Source organism: Tamandua tetradactyla, chromosome 22 (genome assembly GCF_023851605.1).
Source record: "Tamandua tetradactyla isolate mTamTet1 chromosome 22, mTamTet1.pri, whole genome shotgun sequence".
Lineage (NCBI taxonomy): Eukaryota > Metazoa > Chordata > Mammalia > Pilosa > Myrmecophagidae > Tamandua > Tamandua tetradactyla.
The window spans coordinates 41,840,688-41,856,149 of NC_135348.1; the positions used below are offsets into that span (position 1 = coordinate 41,840,688).

The 15,462-nt window shown below is 36.0% G+C and overlaps 1 long non-coding RNA gene across 1 annotated transcript; it reads left to right on the plus strand.

The window, feature by feature from the left end:
- Positions 1-10,136: 10,136 nt before the first annotated feature.
- Positions 10,137-13,921, plus strand: LOC143666150 (uncharacterized). Its single transcript, XR_013167417.1, has 3 exons — positions 10,137-10,349; positions 11,046-11,119; positions 13,796-13,921. It is a non-coding gene; the product is annotated as an uncharacterized LOC143666150 (long non-coding RNA).
- The last annotated feature ends 1,541 nt before the right edge of the window (positions 13,922-15,462 follow it).

Consider the following 15,462-nt stretch of genomic DNA (forward strand, 5'->3'; position numbering starts at 1 on the left):
TCATGGATTGTAAGACTATTGCAAAGATGTCAGTCCTATCCAAAGCAATTTATAAATCCAAAATAACCCCAATAAAAAATCCAATACCCTTCTTTGTGGAAATAGAAAGCCAATTCATCAAATTTATATGGAAGTGTAAAGGGCCCTGAATAGCTAAAGCTATTTTCAAAAAGAAGTATGAAATGGGAGGACTCATACTTCCTGATCTTGAAGTTAATCAAATGCCATGGTAATCAAAACAGCATGGCACTGCAGACATACACACCAATGGAATAAAATCGAGAGTTCAGAAATTAACCCTTAAATTTATGGCCAATTTATTTTTGGCACTGTACATACGGTGAACCTGAAGTTAAACCATGGACCTTAGTTAATAGCACAATTATAAAATGTGCTCTCATCAATTGTGATAAATATTCCACACCAATGCAAAGCGTTCGTGGTTTGGTATACGGGTATCCTATATTTTATGAATGCTTGTTCTGCAAAACCACAACTTCTACATTAAAGAAAGTGAAAAAAGAAAGTATGGTGTCAATAGCCTTCTATCTGATGTCCTTATTTCCTTTCTTGCTTCCCCTTTAATCCTTTCTCCATAGGGTAGGATCTTTTTAAAATTAGAGTATGCCACTTAGCTCCATAAAACACTCAAATGACTTCCCATACATCAATTCCAGGCTCCTAACTTTGATCACTTCATTTCGTAAACTTATGAAGCTGCAGACATGCTAGTCCCCTCTTGTCCCCTTCTGTACTTCCTTCCTAGGTCCCGTACACTAGCTATTCCTTTGGTCTTGAAAACCCCATACCTCTCATGGCCACCTCGGCTTCAGGTCTGTCACTGTTAGAGCATGCCCACATGGCCCTCAAGTAGAATTCCTGAAAAAGTTATTCAAATGCACATTCCAAATCTCTGGGGAGTAAATAAAAATAAATAATTAAAAAATGGATATAGTATGCAAAACCCACCATTCAATACCAAGTTCTTTGGCTGTGCAGTGATAACTTTCTTCATCGTGACTCACTTAATTGCAACTGATGGAAAAGGACCTCAAACTGGAGTGAGAGAAAAATGGAAAAGGGAAATGTAGTGGCTTATACCCGTGAAAATTCCAGTGTCAGTACAAAGTCCAGGCCCACCCGACAAGACTGAGGATGCCGCCTCCCCACTCCCATCCCCACACTGCCTTGTGATGTGCCGGCTGCGCTCTCACAGCTTTGTCCGTGTGTTGTCCAAGGTTACCGCCTCCTGGTTTACAGCCCCACGGTGTAGAAACCCAAGCTGAAAGAGGACTTTTTTTTTTTACCTCCTAAAAATTCCTGGAATGGTCTTCGGAATCAGTGTATTGAATTAGCTCTGGCCATCTGCCTATCCCTAACCACGTACCCTGGACAATTCCGGCCTAAGCCTGTGTCAGCCACTAGCCTTGGAGCCGCGGGGACAGGCGGGCATCTCCAGACCAGCGTGGGGTGAGAGCAGTGCGGGGTGTGGCTCCAAGAAAACAGGACATTTTCCTTGTCATTTATGGAAGGTAGATGGATTGTGAACAAGAGAAAACAAAAACATATTCCCAGCAAAACAACTGTTTTACTGTGTTCACACAAAACAGTAAGGATTATAGTATTTGACTACACAATTAAGAAGCAGAACATTGTGGTAAAAGGAACAAAACTACCAAATTCTATTTATTTCAAAGGAAATAAACTTATTTCATTATTAATATTTATAATCAGACTGACAGGGACCTAAGAACTATTGGCTAATTTTTAAGTTGTTGATACTTAAATTGACAAAATTAATGGCTACCTTGTATAGGTATATTTGGTTCAATTAACTCTCAGCTGGCCAACGTTGATTTCGAAGGTCTAGTATTTTAATTTATGTTGCTGTAATGCTGGGATGAAATGCATATATTGCTAAGCAATATAAACAGTAGGGAATGTTTAACAGTGTGAGATGAGTGGATAAAATTTAATGACTCCTCTTCACTAATGGACCTTGATGCAAGTCATATTCAATACGAAAATTTCCACTTTTGAAAACCTGTCAACTGCACCAGTTTACAGCTCAGAGAGAAAGGCAGAGCACGGAGGCAGGTGAAGACGTTTTAGAACCAAGTCATTTCTGGAGAGCGGCTGGGCCTGGGATCTCAGGAAGAGCTCAAATTAGGGGGGAAGAAACTCCCTTTTAAAAAACATTGCCAGAAAACTTTGTACTTAGGATAAACTTAAAATAACTGCAAACACGGAGATTCTGATTTACCTTCATTGTCATTAAAAAACCTTCTGGTAGAGAAATTTACTTTCCAGTATTAGATGATTGGGTCATAGAATATGAAATAGCAACAAGAGGCAGAAAACAAACACATAAGCAATGACGGTGAAAGAAGGAAGACCATGTCAGCAAACATTTCCTTCAGACACGCTGCTGTTTTTCTTTAAAAAATTAATTAGATCTGCCTTGTATGCTTTTTCAATTTTTTGTGTGTATAATTACGGTTGTAGTCTAGTAAATCACACTATTCTATTTGAGGTATTGATTAGTTTTTCAAAATAATGTTTTGTTCTCATCTTTAAAATATTGCGTTTAAACAACATCTTTAATATGGATGACTTGAAACATAATATGCTCTTTTAAGAACTATGTCCCTGGTAATTTCGAGAGCACAAAGACAAATGCAGTCCACGACATCATGATTATAATGTTGCTACCCACAAATTCCTAAAGGAGCTGACTGAGTCAGCATCTTTCTTCAAGGAATAGTAGACTGAGAAAAGTCGATTCTTGGCATGCCTGCTCCACTTGTGTATTCTCACTTCTTTCCTTCTTTGAGTAATAGACTAGGATTTACTGATATGCACAGAAGTCAATTTAAATGAACAGCTTTTCTTTTAGTCAAGTCTCTGATATTTACAAACTTTACTGTAAAAATAATCTAAAATAAATTAGGAAGAGGAGGTGCGAAGGTGGTTCAGTGGTAGAGTTCTCGCCTGCCATGAGGGAGACCCAGGTTCGATTCCAGGCCCATGCACTTCCCAAGCAAACACAGAAACCAACAAAAACAAACAAACAAACAAAAACATCCAACAAATGGTGCTGCAATAATGGGATATCACATGGAAAAATAATGCAATGTGATCCTGCCACATAGTATACAAAAAAAAAATTAGGGAGAGATCCCAAGGTTTCGCGTTTACTATATAATTATCAATTCTTAATCACAGGCTAAGAGTATAATCTAATCTATAGTATGTAACTTGACTATCACAGAAGAACTATGAATTGAGTGTTTTGTTATCTTTCATATACATTTCCTAAATGAAAGAAGACTGATTTTCTGAGACATATCATAACAATTTCTGTGATTGTCCTCAATTATACAAGATTTTGATTCAGGCTTAAACACGACATGCTTATTTTGAGAAATATAATAGTCTATACATCTTTTATTTTATCTTCATCAATTTAAAAAATTGGAGTTAGATGAAAAACAGGCTAATTATTTTAAAAAGTTCTTAATTGTGAAAAGCCATGGTAAAATACGTAAAATACATTAGCAAAGTTTTTAGGATTGTCTGTTAATAAGGGAGTTTTCTTCTCCTCGCTACAACATTTACATTTGTAAGACATTATTTTTAAAATTAAAATCAGCCATATCTGTATCCAGGATTGATGAAAAATCAGCCATTATATTATTAATACTAGGTGAGATAAGTGTGCAGCAAAATTTTCCTCGAAGAACAAAATACCAATTAACTGATCTGGAAAGTGTTACTGATGAGCTAAAGGCTAAATCTATATTTATGTTGTGAAACAAAGCATGCTTCACCTTTTTATAGTGTTTACTTTTTTTTTTCACTTGTGTGAGCAGGCCCTGGGATTTGAACCTGGGTCTCCAGCATGGCAGGCGAAAACGCTGCCCCTGAGCCACCATGGCATTGCCCCCTTTCACAGTGTTTAATGTTAAAAACTGCCCTGTAGTGTTTGATAGGAAGGAAAGTCATTGGCATAAATGCTGAATACTTTAGCAAATTCAACCTGCCAGGATTATTTTATTAGCCTTTGTTATTCTACCATTTCTAGTCAGCCTGTTACAGTTTGAGAAATAAATGTAAGTACTTAGTTTATGGGAGAGGATAGTGGTTTACAGTCAAGAAAGAAAATTCTAGAGCAGAAAAAAAAATGTAGCAAAAGCCACAGCCTTTGAATAATGTATGAATTTTCCCAAATACGGCAAAGTAGGGATGTGATGCTGCTGGAACGTTAAAATCTCAAGTAATTTTTATTTCTCTTTGGCACACCCCACTTTCCTTTTTCTCTGCTTCAGAATCCATCTGCAGCTGCCTCTAAAGATGTCACAAGAAGTTTATGAAAGGTGAAAGTGGAGTTAACGAGAGAGTCAACATGATGCCAGAAGTTTTGTTGATTTTTCTTCCTGAATTCATTGATTTTTAACTGACTGAAATATTAGGTGATATTTGGCATTGTTTATAAATAATTTTCAATCAGCTTCTTTTAAGGGGAAGGAATTTTTTTCAGGTTTTTAAGAAAAATTTCTTTAATCCTTAATTTAACAACCATGAAATAGTAGAATAACTTGAGTTTGTAAAGTAATCTGCATTCTTTATTTTCTCTCTATAGATTGGAAAATATTTTCTTTAAATTACTTGCTATTTTAATAAAATTTTAATGTATTATTAAAAAATGAAATTAGCAAGTAAAGTATTTTAGTGGATTATTTTACACATGTTACATAAATCAGCTGCTGAACTCTATCACCTGAATACTTCATTAGTATACATTTATTTGACCAAAAATGTAGAATCATGCAAAATTTTTGCAGAGCATTTCTAAGGCTGACTGTGTAAATGCAATTAGTTATTTTGGGAAACATGTTATCTGAGTTACAGTAAAATCTGAACGCATCTTGAAATAGAGTTGAAAGCGAAAGCTTGTTGACAGCTTGCCATGGTTTTAATCTAGGCACTCAAACTATTAACTGTGGTCTCTGTGATGTGCCTGATCTTTCTGACCCTAAGTTTTCTCATGTAAAATATGAACAAAAAACAGGAACAAGCTCACGGTGCCATTGTGAAGATGAATTGTGATAACCTCTGCAAAATGACCAATGTGGGACCCGACAACTTGTGGACACTCAATAAAGGCTGACAATTTTTAAGTGTCTTCTCCAATCTTTTATTTAAGTTAGGAATCAAATGATACCTTCTGTCTTAGCTTTCCTGGGTTACTGTGATAGATATTACCCAGCAGGCTCACAGAAAGAACAGGAATTTATTGTCCCGTGGTTTTAGAGGTTGAAGTCTCACATCGAGGTCTTGATAGTCCATGCTTTCCCAGGACCCGGAGCTCTCTGGCACTCCTGGGGGTTCCTTGGTTTGTTTCTCTGCCTCTGTCATGTAGCAATCGGTCTCCCCAGTTTCCTGTGGATTTCTCTGCCTTCTGGCTTCTACTGACCATGTCCAAATTTTCCTTGCTTTACAAGGACTCCAGTCATGGATGAAGGCTCACCGTGAATCAGTCTGGGCTCATCTGAATAGGATCTTCGCATTCCCAATTCACAGATGAGTCCACGCACAAACAGCATCCACGAAGTTCCTATTGACAAATGGGTTCAAATTCCTATTTCCAAATGGAACGCAGATTAAGACTTGAATATGCCTTTATGAGGAATGGGGTTCAAACCCCAACACCATCCTTACACAGATTTAAGATTACAGCTACAGAAAAAGGCATCGTAGATTAGGTGAGGTTTATCGTTGTCATTGCTGCGTGTCCAACAAAAACAATCCACAGAGATGCTTTCCCATTTGTAGACTTGTCAACTTTTCACTTTGGGCAGCCTTTGAATTTTCCCAGGAAAGATTATTAGATTTTAATGGATGAAAAGACACTCATGAAAATACCAAATGAGCTTCCCAAGTAAATGATAATTTTAGAATGGTTCCACTATAGAACATTTAAAAGCTGGGCTAATGTGGATTGCCTTTTTTTACCATGTTAAATATATATACATTTAGATGTGTATTCTTTACTTTTCCTTAACACTTCTTTCCAGGATGGCTTCATTATATTCCATTCCTATGTTAAATGAATAAATGTTTTCAGTTAGGAAGTACATTCCCAGCATGTTTGGCATATTGAATCTGGATGTTGCATATTCAAGGACACAGATATGTATTAAACAAAGCATTTTTTTTCACTTTAAATTCAAGCTGTTGTTTTATTTTTCAAGGCATGCTTTGTAAACTTTCTTTCATTATATTTCAAAATAAATGAGTGATAAGATCTGAGCAATTTTAAATCATGTTCAAAAAAAACTTTGTTAGAGAAATAAAATAGTATTAAAGAGACATAGGACTCACAATTAACAACATGCCTACTTTTTATTTAGAAGTTAAATTTTCTTTTCAAATGCTATTTTAATAATCATCACCTTTCTGTGATAAAATTCTCTACTTTGATATATTTCCTTGAAATTTATGTAGAAGTCCATTCCAAGAGTCTTCTATATGTCAACCCTCTGTCCATGGCTGTCTCCTTGCTGCAAAGTCTTCAATCTAGTGTCACCTTCTGCTTGGTTTTTACTCTTTGAATTTCTACTTACCCTTAAATGACTACGTGAGAGTTCAAAAAATGGGAGGTTTTTCTAACTTTAATTGAAAAAAAGTCAATGTTCTTTTGATAAAAATTTTAATCCCTAATGTAGATAAAATCATTATAAGCATTTATGGAATGTACTGCACTGTATCAAAATTCATAGACATATATGCAGAATTGTTAGAAATTCAAAAAAACACCCATGAAATCATCATTGAAATTCTTACATTCCTGCATCATTTGATAGTGTTCACAGAATGTATCTCTACCAAATAAGAACACAGGGAAAGTTTGAATGCTGTGTTTAAGAAAGATGAATTAATGTATTAATTATGTTGACTTTCTGCTCTCCTCCCTCCCCTGCTCAGACCAGAAGAAACTTTCTATCACCACTAACGGAAGAAGAATTTTAGTGATGTGTGATCCGATATTCCCCAACCCCACGCCTGTTTATTCAGAGCATCAGACGAGGGACTAGGTCTTCTCTCAGCTCCTTGTTTCTTCTGGGTAATGTTAATAAGTAGAAAGGTCTGAATGTGCAATGACATTTCTACCTGTTAAGATCTGACAAACCTAGTGATGCTTATATACATATATTTATACATACACATGTACAAATGACGTTATATATCACTTTGATTTATTTTATAACATCTTATAACTATATCTAATTTTTAAAAAGAAGAATAAAAAAGTAATTCTTCAATGAAAAATCCATTATAATCCAAAGCTCATATCCTTCTTAAAGCAAAACATTGGAAGGATTTTTATGAAGAGACAGACATGTCTGCCAACACCATCACAATTCAACAGTGGAAAGCAGGTTATGCTTCTTATCCTCCAGTACTGTGTATATCCTGCCCTGATATAAGTATGAGAGAGCTATTATTTTTTAAGTAAACTTTTTATTTAGATAAAACATAAATGTAGGAAAGTGCACAAATACAAGTATCCTAATTGATGACTTTCAGATGACATCTGTGAAGCCAGTATTTTGGCTCAAGAAAAATGGTCTGCCTCGTGCCCCTTTCCAGTCACTACTCACCCCAGTGCTTGCACACCACCCTGAAATCTAGCACATAGACCAGTTTTGCCCAAAACAGCTATGAATCTAACTACCTTGACTTATGATATGGAGAGCTGTGCTTTAGTAATAAGTAAATTCTTCATTAGTTCAAACCAACTTAATTCTGCAGGTAAATAAGCAAATAAGCCATCACTAGATTAGAAAACTTAGAAGCAATATAAAACATGCTAAATATATTTATCATAAAACTGAGGGCCACTGCTGCTACTCTTCATAGGTCACTTCTGGTGATAAAATCTCAGTCTGGGAATCTGGCTTCTTTTCCCCACTTAAAGCTTTGTCCCAACCTCCTTTGGCACTGGACATTGGCAGTTAGAAATAAGGAACTGAAGTGCTTAGCCTCAGAAAGAGAAGATGATCTTGAAGGGAACTGTTGAATCTGCATCGTAGCAGCAATTGCTGAGACTCTTTATGTCTGGTGAGCCTTTGTAAATAGAATATTCACCTTCACTTTCTCCCAAGCAACATGAGTAGCTCTGTGTAGGAATTGGTAAATGAGCCATGGAGAATGGGGTGGAATCAAATTGAGTGAAATAATTTCAGCTGCTGGGAACTCTAATAGGCGTGTAAACAAGAAGGGGCTTGTTGTGTGTGAACACTCCTCAGAGGTGCAGGAACCCTTACCTTTTCCTGCTGGCTACAATTGGAGCGGTCCAGGTTTAATTGGAAGCAGTCTCCCGATAGTTCACTTTCAACCCAAAACTGAGATCAACTCATTATCTGATTATTCTTACTTTAGAACAAAGGAAAAGCTTTTGGAAATTACAGTCCTTTTAAGTTGACGGGTTACCCGGGACACTTCATATCATTTTTCAAAGTATACTACAGTTATTTGATATTTAGCCTAAGGGGTAGGGAGATTGCATTTGATGCATTTTATTTGTGAAAGTTAAAAAAAAATAGAGCAGAGGCATCATGTCTAAAAATTTCTGTCATGCTTGTAGCTTTTTAATTAAAAGGGTGTAGGTCCTCCCTTTGTCTCTCTGATCCCCACGTGGCCATTTGATATTTGCGTTCCAATGGTTTCAGTCTCGCTTCCTAGGGTCAGTTTCATTCCTCACTAAGATTTTTCTAGGAGACTTTTGAGTGCTCATACCAAAAGACTGTTCCCCATTCTGAGACCTGTGATGCTTTTTGGCCACTGCTGACTTATGTGTGGTTAACAAAGAAAGTATTTTAATTATACAAGCTGTTGTAAGAGTAACAGTTTCACAATAAATATAGGACAATAAAAAAGCTATTTTTTTCACAATTAACTGTACTCAGAAGGAGAGTTAAGAAAGGATTAATTTAAAATTTATACAATCCTCTGAGACACACTAATATACTGCTTTTGGAGAATTTAAACATGATGGAATTTTCCCTCAGTTTTCCTGTGCTCTAAAAGCAGACTTAACAATTGCAAACATATGGCAAAATTATATTTAATGCCCACTTAATTTTTGGTTTTCCCCACTCTGCCCTTGACTTTGCTAGTTTAAAAAGAAGCATTGCGCGCGCGTGTGTGTGTGTGTAACTTTAATTAAATAATTTTAATTGTTCAAATCAAGTGGATAAAACTAGTAAATACTATTTCTCATAAAATTCAATATAAGTCCAATGATAAAATGAATTTGTAAACATTTTGACCACAAACCTAACAAATTTTTATTTCTGTCCTATTTCTGGACTATTAATTTTGATTTTGACCAATCAAAATAAAAAAAGTGCACTTGGAACCACAAAATGATTAACACTTGCAACAGAGGCTCCTCATTTAGAATTAGAGCAAGGCTCGGGTCTCTTTTGGGTGTGAATTGTGTTCTTTAGGTGTCAAACAGTCACACTGAATCATTGTCACAACAGTCCAGACAGAAACGCAAAAGGCAACTTGCTATCCACAGCTTGTACGTGGGAAAAACACACCTCAGTGGAATTTTGTAATTTGTTTCTGGCTAGAAGAAGAGCCAAAGTACTATCTCTAAGCTTCTTATGTTCTTTTTTCTCACCAAAACCATTTTATCTACAAACTGATTATGGTAGAAAGATTAATTTTCAAACCAAATCCATGTTGTTTCCAATAATTGGTTGTGGGGTGAATAGGGATCAATAGGGTAGTCCTTCTAAAGGAGATCAGTTAAGTCTGATAAAATCATGAAAAATGAAGACTTTCCCCTGTTTTCTCTTCTATAAATCAAGGATGGTGTGGCTGTTTGAAAGGATTTACATACCCTAGAAAAGCCATGTTTTAATCCATATCCAGTCTTTGGGAGCAACCATTTCTTTTAATCCCTATTCAGCAATAAAGGTTGGAATCTTTTGATTAGATTATCTCCATGGAGTTGTGACACACCCAATTGTAGGTATTCACTTTTTGATTAGATGGAGATGTGACTCCACCCATTCCAGGTGGGTCTTGATTATTTTTTCTGGGATCCTTTAAAAGAGGAAACATTTTGGAAAAAGCTTGAAAGCAACAGAGCCATGAGAACCACGAGAGCCCATGCAGCCAGAGAACTTTGGAGACGAAGAAGAGAAACACCCCAAGGGAGCTTCATGAAATAAAAAGCCTGGAGAGAAAGCCAGTAGATGTCGCCATGTTCACCATGTGCCTTTCCAGTTGAGAGAGAAACCCTGAACTTCATCGGCCTTTCATGAGTGAAGGTATCCTCTTTTTGGTGCCTTAGATTGGACCTTTTTGTAGACTTTCTTTAATTGGGTCATTTTCACAGCCTGAGAACAGTAAACTAGCAACTTATTAAATTCCTCTTTTTAAAAGCCATTCCGTTTCTGGCATATCGCTTTCTGGCAACTTGCAAACCAGAACAGATGGGCAAACTACAGTCTGAGGGCCCAGTCCAGCCTGCTGCCTGTTTTTTTTTTTTTTTTTTTTTTTTTTTTTTTAAAGGAAAGACAGAGAGAAGGAAGGAAGGATAGAAGGAAGGAAGAAAGGGAAACATCTTTTAAACATTTTCTTGTTTTATTGTATTTTTGTTTCTCCGTTTTCGTTACATGGGCTGGGGCCGGGAATCGAACCGAGGTCCTCCGGCATAGCAGGCAAGCACTTTGCCCGCTGAGCCACCGCGGCCCGCCCCCTGCTGCCTGTTTTTGCAAATAAAGTTTTCTTGGAACACAGCCAGGCCTATTCATTTAGTTGTTTTCTAAGGCTACTTTCATGCTACTACCATAGCAGAGTTGAAAGTTGCAACAAGAGACACATGCCTACAAAAAGTCAAAAGTTTTTACTATACTCTCTGGCCCTTTAGAGAAAAAGATACCCAACCCCTGTTTTATTAATCTATCATTTCGTTTTTGATTAACTGCTGTGACTGATTAACTCTGTTTTAACTCCTTTTACAGTGCCTAAACCTAAATACACCTGGAATAATAAAAAAAAGAATAATCTCTATGACTGATCAGCTAGTATATGCCAGGTAACATATTAAAATAAGTATTGTTGTAATTTGCTATGCAGTGATTGAGGACCAGTATGGTAGGTATCCCTGTTCTGTTCACAAAGAATCAGAGGCACAAAGAGATTAAGTAACTAAGTAGCTAATAGTTAAGCAATTATATTTAATTAATTACTTAAGCATAAGTAAGTAACTACACATAAAGTATATATGGTCTGGGCTCAAATAGGTGGTAAAGAAACCTAGATTTGCTAGAGTAGAAACTTTCTTAATGGTGAATCACTTTATTTAATGTTTTAGGAAAAATAAATAGGACAGATGAAGTGGGCTGGTTTTAGAAACTTATATCTAACCTTCCTTTGGTAGGTAATATAGCAGAAACCTCTTTTTATCACCAACCCCACTAACAGCTCTGGGCACAGAATGAATTCCTAATTAAGGACATATTAAGGCTTTTCAAAATTCATGAAAATCAGTATCAACATCCATCTTCATATAGTAATGCCAACATATAAATTATGTTTTAAACTGCTTAGTAAGACATGGTAATAAAATGTTCTGAGTTACTTTAAGTGGCTTTGCAGTTATCTATGGTGTGTAATTTTATATTTAAAGGGATTTACATACAAATCAGAGAATATTTGGGTAGCTTTATACCCTTGAGGCCTGCTTCAAATACTTCAATCTACTTTATTTTATTCTGCAGATGATGAACATAAATTGCACCTAAGGACTTTGCTTCATAATCACACATTTATTCTAGGAACCTGTCAGTTGGCACATGTCCTGAATCATCACCTGCACACCTAATCTTGCAAATTTCTGAGAAGCTGCTTAGACTCACATTTTAGAACAAAATAAGCTCTACATTTCAATAGTAACTCTTCATTTTCATCAAAGACTTATTTATTGCCAATTTCATACACTATTATTTTCTTTCTTTGTAGCTTAGATTTTTCTTTTCCATGAAGAATACTAAATTTATCCAATAAGGAGAGCTCCAGTCCCTTAAATGGGACATTATCAACTGTTATTAAAATGAACTATACTTATATTCACCCATTAGTCAAGATCATTGAAACAAGGTAAAATGTACATTATCTTAAACTTCTTTTCATCTGAACAATTGATAACAATTCTATGTTAGAAGAAACAAACATTGTTTTAAATATATCACGTGGTCTGCTTTATTATAAGATCTTTTCCTTGGAGTCAGTGTTTGACAATGTCCTGATTTTAAAGGGAGACTGCTGTGGTCAGTGGAACCACCAATTGTTTAGGACATCAGAATGCACAGAAATGCAAACCCATTTTGTTGTAAGCATTTAAATATAACAGAAGAAAGAGATTAATAGGAGATTCAGAATGTGAACAGATGACAATTAGAAGTAGTTTATAATGCTACTCTTGTTTTTTTTCTTTTATAAACTATTAATGCTAAAAATAAAGTCAAAGTAATATGCGTTGTGCAATTGAATCAATTCCTCAAGGTTGCAAGCTTTTTATTGCATTAAGAACAATATAAATGTTTATATTTACTCTAGAGAAAAGTATTTTGGCAAATAGTAAGAGTAACAGAGCTAGAGAGAATTATATATTGAAGGCTGCATGTCTGTCTAGTTAACATTTATTTGTTACTAACCAGAGCAGTGTGCAGAGGGATCCCAGGATTCTATCCCAGCAACATCTGGGTTCTTGCAGGCTAATCAAAAGTTGAATGGAACTTTCTGGAGAGTACTCTTCTTCAATGCTCTACACCTGTGTTTACAAAGAACTTCAAACACTACTTCTGTTTCTATGGAATATCAAAAGCATCACTTAGATGCTGTGCATCCGTTTTGTAAAGGGGCTTATATTCAAAATTTCTAGGCCTGAGAATTGTAAACCAACTAATCATGGCGTATGTTCAGTATTTAAATGTTAATTCAAATTCTAAAGTAAATTACAAGAGTTTGTAATTAGAGACAACTGTTGACAATTTATCAAAAGCCTAAAATAAAATGTTCTAATGACAGCTAGTTCTGTAAAGAATTATTATGCCTCCTCTGTTTACATCTTTGGGGGGAGAAATAACACTGTGATGGTAGAGTTTTTGTTCAGCAACATTTTACTTTAACACACACAAAAGAGCAACTTACAGAGAAAAATTCAGACCAGACGACTTGGTTTGTTTCTAATCTAATTAATAATGAGTAATATTTTTATTATAAGAAACTGAGGTCCAGATTATAGGAAAATATAACAGAAAGTTAATGAATTTTCTTATGAATAATCTTATGAAATAGTTCATAAAGTTTAATTTATTCTTACAGATATGATTAACATGTCTATTTTTACAACTTGTATAAGCCAATTTTCAGGTTTTGAGAAAATAATATGCCAAATGACATGAAATGATACTTTTTTTAACTTATCCTATGCAAGATTCTTTATACTGAATAAATTTAATAGTCTAGAGATGATTTAAAAGTCGATTTTACTTTCCATTAAGTGTGTTTACTGATCAGTAGCTGCAGAAATGATTACGGAGTCAAGATCAGAGACTATAAAAAGAAGCTTTAGGAACTATTTAGACAAAGCATCGTTTTTTAAATGGAATTTTCATTTGATTACTAAAAGTAAATAAAGATTATGTGAATAAGGTGAAAAAGATTAATCATTGTTCCTAAATAAAAATGTATGTGATTTCTCTCCAAGGAACTGGGAATCCATTTTATCTTCTGAGGGTACCGTTGATGACACGAATCCTGAACTAAATCAATATAGAGACACTTGGCCTACTGAAACGATGAATTTCCTATTGGGTATCGCATCCTTTCTCCCAAAAAGGTACGCTCAGGTAGCCCTGGTCCTGTGGGTATGAACCCATTTGTAAATAGGACCTTTGAAGACGTTTCTTGTTAGGATGTGTGCAAAGTGAATGAGGGGCCCTTATTCCAATAGTGCTGAATATATTTCTTCTCATAAGCAAAGGAAACTGGGCACAGAAGGGGAACCCATGCAGAGCAGCCAGAAACTGGAAGTTACAGGGATCCAGAAGAAAAAGGAGAAGGCGGCACTGTGAGCTGCCCCATGGCAGAAAAGCCAAGGAAAAATGTATGGCTTCAGTCAGGCCCCCAGTGGTCACTGTCTTCAGGGGGAACACATCACCTTGCTGATGCCTAATTTCTGTCCTCCCCTGGCTGTGAGCCAATAAACTCCCCTTGTTTAAGCAACCCATTATAGGTTATTGGCTTTAGCAGCTGGGACACTAATACCCTTCCCTTCCTTTATTTTAGTTATTTTAATTATTATGCACTTCTCACCCACAGACGAATAAGCAGACAAGAAAAAACAACAACAACTTTTGTTTCTTCAGATAATGTAAAAGTCCACTCTAGCTTTAATCATAAAAAATTATAGCTGGTTGGATATAGTTTGAAGCACCACTAGCTATCATTTGTGAACTTGCCCAAAGTGCTCTTAATCATTATTTTAATCATTAAGCTATTTAGAAGTCTGTAGGCAGCAAAATCCTGCATTAAAATAATAGGTGGTCTTTTTACTTAAATACAGCTTTAGGGGCATGCCGGACTAAAGGTTTTTAAAACATTGAAGCTGAAGTTATTTTTTTATATTTGACTCTGTTTTGATTTACAATAAAGATGGTAAATAAGTGTTAATTTATAGGATAAGGGGATTTGTGAGTAATACCATAATGCTTTATAACATATAATGTCAACGTATATAGCATATAAAGTACTGGATTTACGTAAGTGAATAAAAGCCAAAAACTCTGTCCTTATGAATCTGATATTCAGATACATATAATAAATCCTGCTTACTCTTCCTAAATGTTTTCTTCAATGGAAGAAACATATCGTGGAAATAAGCAATGAGCGTCTAAGTGAGAACAAGGGCTATTTATTCAGAGCTTGTTGAATAAGTTAGCATCTACCACGTCTGTTTGCCAGAGAGTCAAAGTTCGGCAGAGAAGTGGGAAAACTTTATAGTGGAAAGAAGGGAAGACTTCAGATGTGCACAGCCTGGAAAGCTGTTGGCATGGGGAGGTTGGCAAATTAGGAGCCGGGCATCCTTCGTGATTGGTTAGGGGAGGATATTTGGCTTTCTCTTGTTTGGTTCTAAGTTGGAAGCTGGGGCAAAAATAGGGAAGCTGTCCATTTCTTATCAAGCCCAGTCTATTTGGGGCGCATTGCTACAGGGATGGTGGTTTGACTTCCTGGAATATTTGCTAGGTAATTGCTGGCCTCCTGAACAGATTGTTGCAGATAGTGGGCTACAGTTTCTTGTTCTGGCAACTGTTGCTGGTGGGCTGGAGTTCTCTCATCCTTGTGCACTTGTATACTCGGTCTTTCCATATTAGG